This window comes from Marmota flaviventris, chromosome 18, assembly GCF_047511675.1.
Source record: "Marmota flaviventris isolate mMarFla1 chromosome 18, mMarFla1.hap1, whole genome shotgun sequence".
Classification (NCBI taxonomy): Eukaryota; Metazoa; Chordata; class Mammalia; order Rodentia; family Sciuridae; genus Marmota; species Marmota flaviventris.
The window spans coordinates 46487018-46499830 of record NC_092515.1 but is presented as its reverse complement, the minus strand read 5'-3'; the positions used below and the strand labels follow the sequence as shown (position 1 = coordinate 46499830).

Here is a 12813-nt window from a genome sequence, read left to right as displayed (position 1 = left end):
GGGTTTTCAGCCATCAGGGCTCAGAAAGCTCTTTCTCCAAGGCCTCCCTCCTGGACAGTGTTTCCAGTCCTCAAGGCCTCCTGCAAGGGTTGATTTTCCCCCACAACAAACAACAAACCACTTCCCTAGGCCTCTGCCCTAGCCTCACTCTTTCCTGGATGATTTCCACAGTTTTGCTAATGTACAAACTTCTCTCAGGCAGTTGAATACTCTGTCCTAGGGTCTCTCACTTCCCCAGCTTACTACGTGGCTGACATCCACATGAGGCCCAAAGCTGACTAGAACCCATCCCAGAAAACTTAGGACCACAAACCTCAGCACAGTACCACCAGGTAGTTGCAAAACTAGTCTGGCTACACACACATAAATCCAGCAACTTGTGAGGCTGAGGCAGTAGGATCACAAGTTTGAGGCTAGCCTTGCTAACTTAGCAGGAACTTGTCTCAAAAAGTAAAAATGGGGGGCTGAGGTTGTATGGCTCAGTGGCAGAGCGCTTCCTAGCATGTGTGAGGCACTGGATTCGATCCTCAGCACCATATATAAATAAATATAAATAAAGATACAACAACAACTAGAAAATATTTTTTTAAATAAAATAAAATTTAAATTTAAAAATAAATAAATTAATTAAAAGGGCTGGAGATGTAGCTCAGTGGTAAAGCATCCCTGAGTTTAGTCTCCAGTACCACCAAAAAAAACACACAGGGACAGGGAGGGCCTTGATCTCAGAAAGAACATCAGCACATTGATCCAGATGTGATTTCAGCTGTAGATCAGGATACCATGTTTCCTTGATACCTTGTAAAAATAATGAAGTTACTGCTTTCCAGAAGTCTCCACCTTTCTACCTAGACTGCCCTTTTCTAGGTCTATCTGAGGGCCCCATGGTTTGAAAAGAGCTAAGAGTTTCCTAATTATGGCTATATACAGAATTGGGAGTGAAATGGTCAATTCATATCAAACATTTACTGAACATCTATAAAATGTTAGGAATACAGAAATGAATAAACAAAGATCCAACGTAGGCTATATTTTAACACCAAAAAAAAAAAAAAAGTCAAGTAAGACATGGTCATCAAACTCATAGTCTAAGTAAAGAAAAAACATAAAAACAGATAATTTCAATAAAGCAGGGTATTAAGCTTGAGAAACAACAGTAGACACATAGAGAGCAAGACAGGGATTAGGGAAGCCTTTAGAAGGAGGTGACCCCACCCCAACTCCGAATTTTCAATCAAAATGAGTCAAGTAAGCACAGGTGGGAATGGTGACTTAGGCAGAGAATAACACATTCTAAGGCCCAGAATCCCAGAATAAGCCTGGTAATGGGCAGTTTAGTGGGACAAAGCCAAGGTTGGGGGCTGAAGATTTTGGAAGCAGGAACCAAATTATGAAAGGCATCACGAGTTCTATTGAAGACTGGGCTTGAGGACTGGGCTTTCCTGAAAAGTAATGGAGAAGAAGTAATGGTAACAGAAAAGAGAAGTGATCTGATCTGTGTTTAGAAAGAAGTATGAGTTAAACTAGAGGAGGCTCAAAGTGGACTAAAATGGTCAGTGACAGTGTGTCCTGAGTTGCCATGTGAATCCATGTGACACCTCCAAGGCATTCTGGTAAGAGCTGTCTGTTTCTACCCCCTTTGCCTGAAAGGGGTAAAATTGGGAGATGTCAGTAGCACCAATGACAGGCTGGAGGTGATCTAAGGGGTAAGAGGAAAGATTAAGGGCAGCACTCCAGTTCTTTGCTTGGTGCCTGGGCAAAGGGTCAGGAGTGCAGCAGAAGGCACAGTTTAGGAAGCAATGGGAAGAGTTCAGTCTTGGCTGTGCTGCAGTGCATGTGAAACGTCCATGTGACACTTACTGTAGGTTACTGGATGTAGAATCTGATGCCTAAAGAGAGCTGGTCAGAGACTCTGTGACTCCCCAAGAGTAGTACTTGGGGCCAAGAAGAAATAGCTACGTCTCCTTACCGGCTTGTGAAAATGGCAAATGATTCCACCCAAGGCAGCACAGGAAGCCCCTTGCAGGTTTTACAGTGGCACATTGAGAGATATAGAGAACCCCTAATAGTCATCAGATTACAGTGAATCAAAGGGCCTAAATTCCAGGTGATGAGGCTTGTACTGGCCAATATGGCCAACTCTTTCAGGGAACAAACTCATCACTGAAACATACCCAAAACTTTGATGGCAAATCCATAAGATTAAAAAGAAAAATTTGGAGACCACAGATTAAGGGTCTGGGTTCTACCCCGAGTACTGGAGACTGAACCCAGGGTCTTGCGCATGGTAGGCAAGCACTCTACCACTAACTACATTCTCAGCCCTTTATTTTAAGACAGGGTCCCGTTAGGTTTCCCTGACTGGCCTCCAACTTGAGATCCTCCTACCTTAGCCTCTCAAAAAGCTAGATTATAGGCATAATGCACCACACCTGGCTAAGGGTTCAGGTTTTAATCACTGTGTCACTACAATTCAGAATGAAGTTTTATCTTTCCTCACATAAAAGGGAACTAGTCCTCTACCAACACAAGTGCTTCAGGATTTGCTACAACTCTTACCCTAATGCCTTGGAGGTCCCACATGGATTCCCATGGCAAATTAGGAAACAATGTTTAAACAAAGGCATTCAGAAAGAGGTTCCTTTTCATCTGGGCATGGTGGCAGATGCCTGTAATCCCAGCAGCTCAGGAGGCTGAGGAAGGAGGATCATGCATTCAAAGCCAGCCTCAGCAACTTAGCAAGGCCCTAAGCAACTCAGTGAGATCCTGTTTCTAAATAAAATATTAAAAAGAACTCAGGATGTGGCTCAGTGGTTAATACGAATGAAAGGAAGGAAGGGAGGGAGGAAGAAAGGAAGGAAGGAAGAAGAAAAAGAGAAAAAAGAAAGAAAAAGATTCCTTTTCACAGACATCAAAGACTAGAACTATGGACTTTGGAATTCTGCATACTCATCTCTTCCTTCAGGAAAACACAGTATCTCAACACAGTAAAAGCTGAAAGCTCAGGCAAAGACCAGCTCTTGGGCCAATATTCCTGAGGCAGAACATAGGCGCCTGATCCCCAAGACCACTCTGTAAGCAATATCGACCATCATGGAGAAGGAAGACAGACTGCATGGATGACCTAGCACAGCCACTCAGGTGTTACTTCTTTCTCGTTAGGAAGCAGAGTCCTAGATTCACAAATAAATAGCTGTCTGAAGACATACACTGACTCTTTTTATTTAAATGTGCACACTTAGTCTGGTCCTGATAAGAAAAACTAAGGTTTATTAAATAAAAGTCCTGACTTCACTTTAAACGAAGTCTGCACAGGGACTAAAATCAGCAGTAAGAGAGCCACATTCATTCCAATTAGAAATGCTTCAAAGGTGGGACTGCTGCTAACACTCCACTGTCCCAACTACAGACTAAAAATAGAGGATAAAGTGCTAGCTCTGAGGACTGAGGGACACATGTAATAGCCTCCAGGGGATCATAGCTGCTCTATGCTCCAATCACTACGCTCCAATCACATCTGTTAACTTCTCTTCCCATACAGGTTAAGTGAAAATGCAGACATGGGGATAAGGGTGGTGGCTGGTAAAACTCCTAGAAAAGAGGCAAAGCCTTTTTCCTCCTCCCAGCTGTCTTGTGTATGTGACCAAGGTAGGTGTAGGGGTTGGCAGAATGATTCAAGAAAACTTCTAGGAGGGTTTCACTACACCAGTTATAACAAGTCACCAACACCAACCCTAACACATCTTGCAGAAAGTACCTGACTCTCTAGAATCTGCTCTATAACTTCAACTACCAGCCTCCCCTCCAGGGGCATTTAACCACTGAGCCACATTCCCTAGCTCTTTTTTTTTTTTTTTCTTTAGTTTTAGTTTTAGGTGGACACTATATCTTTATTTTTTTTTAATTTTAATATTTATTTTTTAGTTTTTGGTGGACACAACATCTTCGTTTGTATGTGGTGCTGAGGATCGAACCTGGGCCGCACGCATGCTAGGTGAGCGCGCTACCGCTTGAGCCACATCCCCAGCCCATATCTTTATTTTATTTTTATGTGGTGCTGAGGATCAAACCCAGTGCCTCATGCATGCTAGCTAGGCGAGCACTCTACCACTGAGCCACAACTCCAGCCCCTCTCCAGCCCTTTTTTATATTTTATTTAGAGACAGAGTCTCTCCAAGTTGCTTAGGGCTTCACTAAGTTGTTTAGGCTGGATTTAAACTCATGATCCCACTGCCTCAGCCTCAGGAGCTGCTAGGATGACTGTATGCCACCACACGGGGTGAGGGAGGGGCAAAGTACTCCTTGAGGAAGACAAGCATACTGGACAGTGTAGAATGGCAGTGAGTACTCAGCACTACTGTCCTCACTGTCACTGTACAGAAATGACCAGCTAGGAGAAGTGAGACTTGTCTAAAGCCACTCAGACACTGTGGACCAAGCATGGCCCAAGTCTCCTGGTTCCCCAGTCAGCTGCTTTCACCACACAGAAAAGACTTTACAAGTGTCTGGGGCCCAGCAGAGCCTAGTCTCACTAGATCAAGACCTTAACCACCCACCCCCATCCCCCACCTCTTGAGCTGGTGAGTCAACACACCTCTACTGAGCTTTTTTTTTTTTTTTTTCAGAACAACTATTCCAAACTCCAACAACAATCTGGGCCATGCTGCTCAAGGCTCTACTCCTGACTGCCTTTGATCACTACTGTTATCAGTCCCTCAATGAAGGGGCCACTATTCAGGTTTCCAGAACTCCCGTGGTACTTAGCAAAGTGCTAAGCTCAGAAAAAACATTCCCTACTTTGTCAACAGTGAGTGAAAGATGGTCTGGCTCTTGGATTTCTATTTGGTATGGGGCAAACATTCTAGAACCTCAGAAATTTTCAAGGGGCAATAAGATATCTCACTAGTAGTTAAACTAGAGACATATTATTTGGGTGCCCAAGTAATCAGTTTCAACAAATGAAGCCTGTTTGGGTTTTACAGATTACCTGAACACTAAAGTAAGTTTGTCCACATTCTTACAGAAGACTGGGGGCCCAGGATAGATTCTGAAATAATTTCCTGGCCACAGAGACCAGAGGACTATAGGCACCTGACCTCTCCAATAGCAGCTCTCAAGATTTTTCTCCTCAGCAAAATTTTACAACCTTTTGCCTACAAAGATCTCTATATTCTGCTTCTGTGTTTTAGAAGACTGTCTACCAAAATGAAGTAGGTAGAAATCTCTCAGTAACCGCAGAAAAAGTACCTGCTAGACAGTACATCTAACTCTTGGCCTGGTAAGCAGAGACAAGGCAAACTCTTGTCACTTTAGACAAAAGCCCCCAAACAAGGGCTTAGAGGGAACTATACAACTCTACCTTCTACAACAGGAAAACTGACCCAGCAATTCCATTCAAAAATAATACTACAAAATCACTTCCATAAGCATACAATATATAAGAGAGTTCACGGCAGCATTCTTTATCATAATGAAAAATTGGGGGCTGGAGGATAGCACTCATTGATAGAGTGCTTGCCTAGCATGTACAAGGCTCTGGATTCAATCTCCAGGATAGCAAAAAATAAAAAGAAATCTTTCATTGAAAATAACCCAAATACCCATCAATAAGATGTTTTAAAAGGGTGGGAGGGGGATAACTCATGTTCCTTGCAGGATGGATTGGGACAGCATGAGATTTCATTATACTACTCACAATAGCATGCAAAAAAATTACTCAAGATATATTCATATAATGGAATGTTTTTCAGCTGCTGAAATGAATGAGGTAAATTGGGGTCAGGGTATGGTTCAATGGTAGAGTGCTTGCCTTGCAAAAGTGAGACCCTGGGTTTGATCCACCATTCCACAAAAAGAAAAGAAAAAAAGAATGAGGTAAATCTAGCCAGGCACAGTGGCACAACACATCTGTAATCCCAGTGGCTCAGGAGCCTGAGGCAGGAGGATCACAAGTTCAAAGCCAGCCTTAGTAACAGTAAGGTGCTAAGCAACTCAGTGAGACCCTGTCTCTGAATAAAATACAAAATAGGGCTGGGGATGTCGCTCAGTGGTTCAGTGCCCCTGAGTTCAATCCCCAGTACAAAAAAAAAAAAAAAAAGAATGAGGTAAATCTATATCGACAAGGAAAAAATACACCAGTCATGTACAATTTTGCTAAGTAGCTATGTGCCAGGATTCATATCTGTCATAAATTGTGTACTGTACAGTAGTTTATTGTGTAATTTTTGCTGGGGATAGAATCTAGGACCTCACATATGCTAGACAAGCACTTTACCCTGGAGCTAGGCTCCTAGCCCCTTTTATCTGTTCATTTATTTATTAAATGATTATCTATCTTATCTGTTTATTTATTTATATGTGGTGCTAAGGATCAGATCCAGTGCCTCACACATGCTAAGCAAGTGCTATACCACTGAGCTACAGCCCCAGCCCCCTTTTATTTTTTTAGTTGTAGATGGACACCTTCATTTTGTTTATTTATTTTAATGTGATGCTAAGATTCAAACCCAGGGCCTCATACATGCTAGGCAAATGCTCTACCACTGAGCTACAATCCCAGCTCCCCCAGCCCCTTTTTATTTTTTGAGACAGGGTCTCACTAAATTGCCCTGGCTGACTTCAAACTTGCCATCCTTCTGTCTCAGTCTCCCAGGTATCTAAAATTACAGATAAGTATCACCACACCTCATAGTTGATTGAATAGTTTTAAAGGGTATGTAAAGCATATATCCAATGAGGGATTGTAAGAAGTTATAGACATATTCATGGGGAAAAAAATATCCTGAAAGAATAGAAGAAAATTGTTAACAGCGATTGCCTCTGGGGGTGTGTAACTGTGAGGGGGGATGAGTACAAGAAAGGATGAGAATTTTTACTTCTCACTTGGCAGACTTCTGTGCTGTTGCTATATTTTGAAACCACCACATACTACACTTTATTTATTTATTTAGGCGGGGGTACCAGAGACTGAACTCAAGGGCACTCAACCACTAAACCATATCCCCAGCTCTATTTTGTATTTTATTTAGAGACAGAGTCTGAGTTGCTTAGCACCTCACTTTGGCTGAGGCTGGCTTTGAACTTGAGATCCTCCTTCCTCAATCTCTTGAGCTGCTGGGATTACCGGCATGTGCCACCACACCCAGCTCACTTACTATACTTTAAAAGGTATTCTGCACTAGGTGCGGTGGCACATTCCTGTAATTCCAGCAACTTGGGAGGACTGCAAATTCAAAGCCAGCCAGGGCAATTTAGCAAGACCATGTCTCAATCAATTAATTTTTTAATTGTTTGGCTCAGTGGTGGGGTACCCATGAGTTCAATCCCCAGTACTGAAAAAAAAAAAGTTATTTTCCTAAGTATTACAGAAATGTGTATGCTAATATATGCATAAGAAAAAAGAGGCAAATAAACCAAATTATTATAGTACTTGTGTCTAAAGATATTTGTTCATTATTCACTCCTATGTTTCAATTTTTTTTTTTTTTTTGAGAAAAAGGAAAAAGAAGGTTTATTGCTATGCTAGCAAAGGAGAAATACAGGAGATTGGTCCCAACGGCTGTGACTGTTTCAATTTTTAATAATATTATTTCATAATAACAATTGTTATGACTTTTTTTTTTCTTTTTTTGCAGTACTGGAGACTGAATCCATGGCCTCATGCACATTAGGCAAGTTCTCTACCACTGACCTACATCTCCAGCCCATTACTCCTTTTGAAAAAAAAATTTTTTTGAGACCTGTCAGTGCCAGGTTGGCATTAAATTATGGGGCTCAAGTGATCCTTCTGCCTTAGTCTTCCAAGTAACTAGGACTCCAGGAGAATACCACCTCACCCATGTATGACTCCTTTTTAGAAAACAGTAACTTGGGCCCCCATTTTTCAGGAATTCTAGCTGAACCCACTGCTCTACATAGTAACAGTTGGTAGGCAAATACCTTCAGAGAGATGTTCTGAAGTTTGCTGTGTTCTCCCCATGTTATCATGACCCCCAACTCCATCTAAGACATCTCACTATCAGAAATACAAACCCTGGCTAGGTGTGGTGGCACCTGACTTAATCCCAGATACTCAGGAGGCTGAGGCAAGAGGGTTAAAAATTTGAAGCCTTGGGGCTAGAGTTGTGGCTCAGTGGCAGAGTGCTTGCCTCACACATGAGAGACCCTGGGTTCAATCCTCAGCACCACATAAAAATAAATTTAAAAAAATAAAGATATTGTGTCCATATATAATTAAAAAAAGAAATTTGAAGCCAGCCTCAGCAACTTAAAGAGGCCCAAAGCAACTTAGTGAGACCCTGACTCAAAATAAAAAGGACTAGGGATGTGGCTAAGTGGTTAAGTGCCCTTGGGTTCAATTCCTAGTAACAAAAAAGAAATGCAGACCCTCACAATGTATTTGCAGTTATCCTTTCAAACTCACATTGATCAACTCACAAATATTTATTGAGCTCCTACTATGGGCCCAGAATTCTCTCAGGGCTATAACAGACAAAAAGAAGGAACCATAGTTTCTGCTTCTAAGAAACTTAGAGCCCAGATGGTTCCACACCAAGAGTTCCTTGACCCATTTACTCTTTTTTTGTCTTTTTTTTTTTTAAGAGAGAGTGAGTGAGTGAGAGAGAGAGAATTTTTTTAATATTTATTTTTTAGTATTCGGCGTACACAACATCTTTGTTTGTATGTGGTGCTGAGGATCGAACCCGGGCCACACGCATGCCAGGCGAGCGCGCTACCACTTGAGCCACATCCCCAGCCCCCATTTACTCTTATGATGCCCTCAAAGCCACTTTAAGTCTGAGAGCCTGGAAGAAGACCTTTTGAGATAATTTTCTCCCAGCAAATGAAAACATTATGTTTCTCGATCTTAGCATCATATCAGACACCATGGCAACAGAGGGTTGTACCAAGAATTAGCTCAGTGATGACCTAGCCAACACAAACCAGCTTAATACTCACTGAGGTTCCTGAAAAGAAAGTGAGTTCAAATAAATAAGACTCTCGCCAACTTTCAACAAACAAAATTGCTTACATTCTTCCAGAGCTGTGTATCTCAAAGTTTCTCAATGGGTCACAATACACAGAGAACAATATTGTTATACAACATCCTGGGTCAATGGAGACAGCTATTCTCAACTGTCATGAAGCTTAAGGGTCAATACTTTCGCATACCTATAGCACATTAATATCATTATATACTTGGGAAGCTCTGAAAAGGACCAAAATTGCCCATGTAACATGCTCACAATTAGGTGGGTAAAGTGGTACATGTCTATAATCCCAGCTACTTAAGAGGCTGAGGCAAGAGAATCACAAGTTTGAGGCAAGTTTAGGAAATTTAGCAGGACTCTGTCTCAAAATAAGAGATTGAAGATATACCTCAGTGGCAGAGCACTTGCCTAGCATGTGCAAAGTCCTGGGTTTATCCCCAGTACCACACACACAAAAAAATCCTTATACTTTTAGAGTGAAATGGAAGGCCAAACCAAAGTGCCAGTCATTTAACTATGAATTTGTGACTGACAGAGAATACCAGCATCTACTGCAGATTCTTATTCTAAAATCTGCAGGGGCATTCCATTCTAAGAGCCAAGCAAATCTAAGAAAATGTGAATTTGTAGCTCAGTGTCAGAGAGAAACAGTTGTCCTTAAGGCTGCACTTTCTCCAGCTCATTTATACAACTTAAGCACAGAACTGTAATTAGACCTAGACAATGTGTTTATTCAGCAAACCCACCCTCTAGTGTGTTAACATTCCACATTTCTTCTAGGGGAATAGTCAACTATATATATCCTGATGAGAAACCTGATGAGTGTTGCCAGCTTTCTCTGATGAGGAGGAATGACCTTAATGAAATCACCAACACAAGGCAGCTTCCTACATACAGCTCAGTCTGAAGAGCAAACAGAGATGAGATTTTCTGGGGGTGGTGGGGGGAGATTTTTTTTTTTCCTGGTCCTGGGGATAGAACCCAGGAGTGCTTTACCAATGAGCCACATGCCTGGTCTTTTCTTTTCTTTCTTTCTTTTTGAAACAAGTTCTGGTTAAATTGCTTAAGGCCTTGCTAAGTTGCTTAGACTGGCCTCAAAATGTGATTCTCCTGCCTCAGCCTCCTGATTTGCTGGGACTAGAGAGATTTTCTTTTGACAAAGGACACTTATTATTAATGATCATTAGTAATAAGAGTGGCTTCAGTTTAGAATTTCAACTCTGCTAAGGATCTCATCCACAATATCTCAATCCTCTCTGCAACCATGTGAGGTAGGCAATGATTATTCCTATTCTAGAAATAGGAAATTTCAATCCAAAGAAACTTAATCTCATAAAAGCCAGAAATTGAAACAAGGTCTTTCTGACTCTAAAATTCCTGCTTCTAACCACCAAAATATACTCTCTCTCTAAGGAATGGGCAATGAGACACAACAGGAGTCCATAATGCATAGCTAGCCCATTCTATTGGACAAAAGAGACAAGTTTCTTGAGGCAGCGACACAGATCTTCAAGCAGAAATCACAGTAAAGTGGGCTAGGATTGTGGCTCAGTGGTAGATTGCCCGCTTAGCATGGGCGGGACCCGGGTTTGATTCTCAGCACCACATAAAAATAAAGGCACTGTGTTGTGTCCTTCTACAAAAAAGATTCTCTCTCTCTCTCTCCTTTAAAAAGAAAGAAAGAAAGAAATCACAGTAAAGTCACTTTTTAAAAAAACATTTTTTTCGTTGTAGATGGACACAATATTTTTATTTATTTATTTTTATGTGGTGCTGAGGATCAAACCCAGAACCTCACAAATGCAAGGCAGACGCTCTACCACTGAGATACAGCCCCAGCCCACATTTTTTTTTTTAATCAAAATTTTAGAGTGAGAGGTAACTGGTAGTATAGTTAAGAGGTAGAACACAGGTACTAGGTTCAATCCCCAGTACACCGCCCTAAAAAAAATCAAGAATAACACTCTTAGGGAGGGAGGGGTTAAGTGCTCGGGAGTGATATGGGTCAAATTATTATAGGTATATACGAACGTGTAACAACAAATTCCAACAATACATACAACTATAATGCACCAATAAGAAAAAAAATGCAGGAAAAAAAGAGTAAAACTTTTTTTCTTAATATTTTTAGTTGTAGATGGACACAATGCCTTTATTTATTTACTTATTTTTATGTGGTGCTGAGGATTGAACCCTGTGCCTCACACATGCTAGGCAAATGTTTTACCACTGAGCCACAACCCCAGCTCAAGAGAGAAAACTCTTGAATTTGTATTTTGAAAAACTACCCCAGGGGCTGCCCTGGGTTCAATTCCAAGTACTGCAGGAAAAAAAAAAAAAAGAAAAGAAAGAGAAAACCAGGCCAGGCTCAGTGGCTCATGCCTATTATCCCAGCAATTCAAGAGGCTGTGACAGGAGGATCACCGTTCAAGGCCAGCCTCAGCAAATTAGTGAGGCCCTGAGCAACTTAGTGAGACCCTGACTCAAAATAAAAAATAAAAACAAGGACTGGGGATGTAGCTCAGTGGTAAAGTGCCCCTGGGTTCAATCCCTAGTACCAAAAAAAAAAAAAAAAAAAGAAAGAAAGAAAGAGAAAAAAACTACCCAGAGAAATTTTGGATCTTCAAGGTTGAAGATCCACACCTACAACACATAGGTGTTAGCTGTGGTCATCTCAGATCCTGGCCCTGCCACTGACAGGTGCTCAATAATATAGCTGAATCTGAATCCATTAATAAATCAGTAACCTATCCCAATAGATTCAGCAGACACCACTGCTGCTGGAGCTCCTACTTTATGCCAGATATACAGCCAGAGAGATGCAGATCATATTTGACACATTATATACTCCGCAGCAGCAGCATGGACAAAGGGGAATCAGTGATTACATGCGAACAAGTTTTCCCAAGAAAATGTCAACTCAGATGGACTTTAAAGAATACATGTACTTTTCCCATATTGGTGGATGGGAAGGAAGAGAAATCTGCATATCTAAATCACAAGGATATGAAACCATAGAAGTAACATGCTTCCACAACATACATTACGAAAAGGGAGTGAAGAAGTGCCCAGGTGTTGACTGTAGGATTAGGCCTCTACCAGATTATGAAGAGCTCTGAATGCTTCAAACTAAGAAGCGTGACTTAAATACTACAGTAACAAAGGAGCCGGTTATAGGAAGTTAAAGACTAGATTTTCAACTTCAGTAGCTTCACGTAGGAGGATTGGCTTTTCCCCTTGCAGGAATGACAAGTCTGCTGTGCAGTCAACATAGCTGGACTCTGGCCTGCTTCCCCCCCCCCCCCCCGTCAGTACAAGGAAGTGGTCGGTTGACCCGCCGGACCCTGGTGTTCAGTAGCAAAGTAAAGGTGTGGGGTAGGCACCGGACACTACAAAGCAGTGAGGGCCATGGGGTTATGTCAATCTGACCCACACTGGAAGCGACACCGCTGAACCGCAGTAAGGGCAGCTGACCACGTCCACCAGGCCCACCAGTGTGGGTTACCCAGCACTGCATCACGTTTCAAGGCCAGGCCAGATTCAGACACCCGGGACCCCGAGCTGCCATCGCTCGGCCTGCTCCCGGCCCGGTAGGCCTCAGAGCACAAGGGCCGAGGAATCCGGGCTGTGCAGGGAGAGGCCCTGTTTTCACAGGAAACGACTGCAGCTGCTGCTCGTCTGCCCCTCCCGCCCGTCGGGCCTTCGCCCTGAGCCAGGCCGCCTCACCTCGCGCGGGCGGCGGGCTCTTCGGCGTCTCGGCGGCTCCGCGGACCGTCTCACGGCCGCGGCCACGGCCGCCGCCGCCGCCGCCGCCGCCGCTATC

At 42.5% G+C, this 12813-nt stretch overlaps 1 protein-coding gene across 1 annotated transcript in view; it reads right to left on the bottom strand.

Annotated features, from left to right (window-relative positions):
• Pskh1 (protein serine kinase H1) overlaps positions 1-12813 on the bottom strand; it is a 33604-nt gene extending 20791 nt beyond the window's left edge. Inside the window, exon 1 of the mRNA XM_027953975.3 lies at positions 12717-12813. The gene's annotated coding sequence lies outside the window, so the exon portion shown is untranslated. The remainder of the gene's footprint in view (positions 1-12716) is intronic.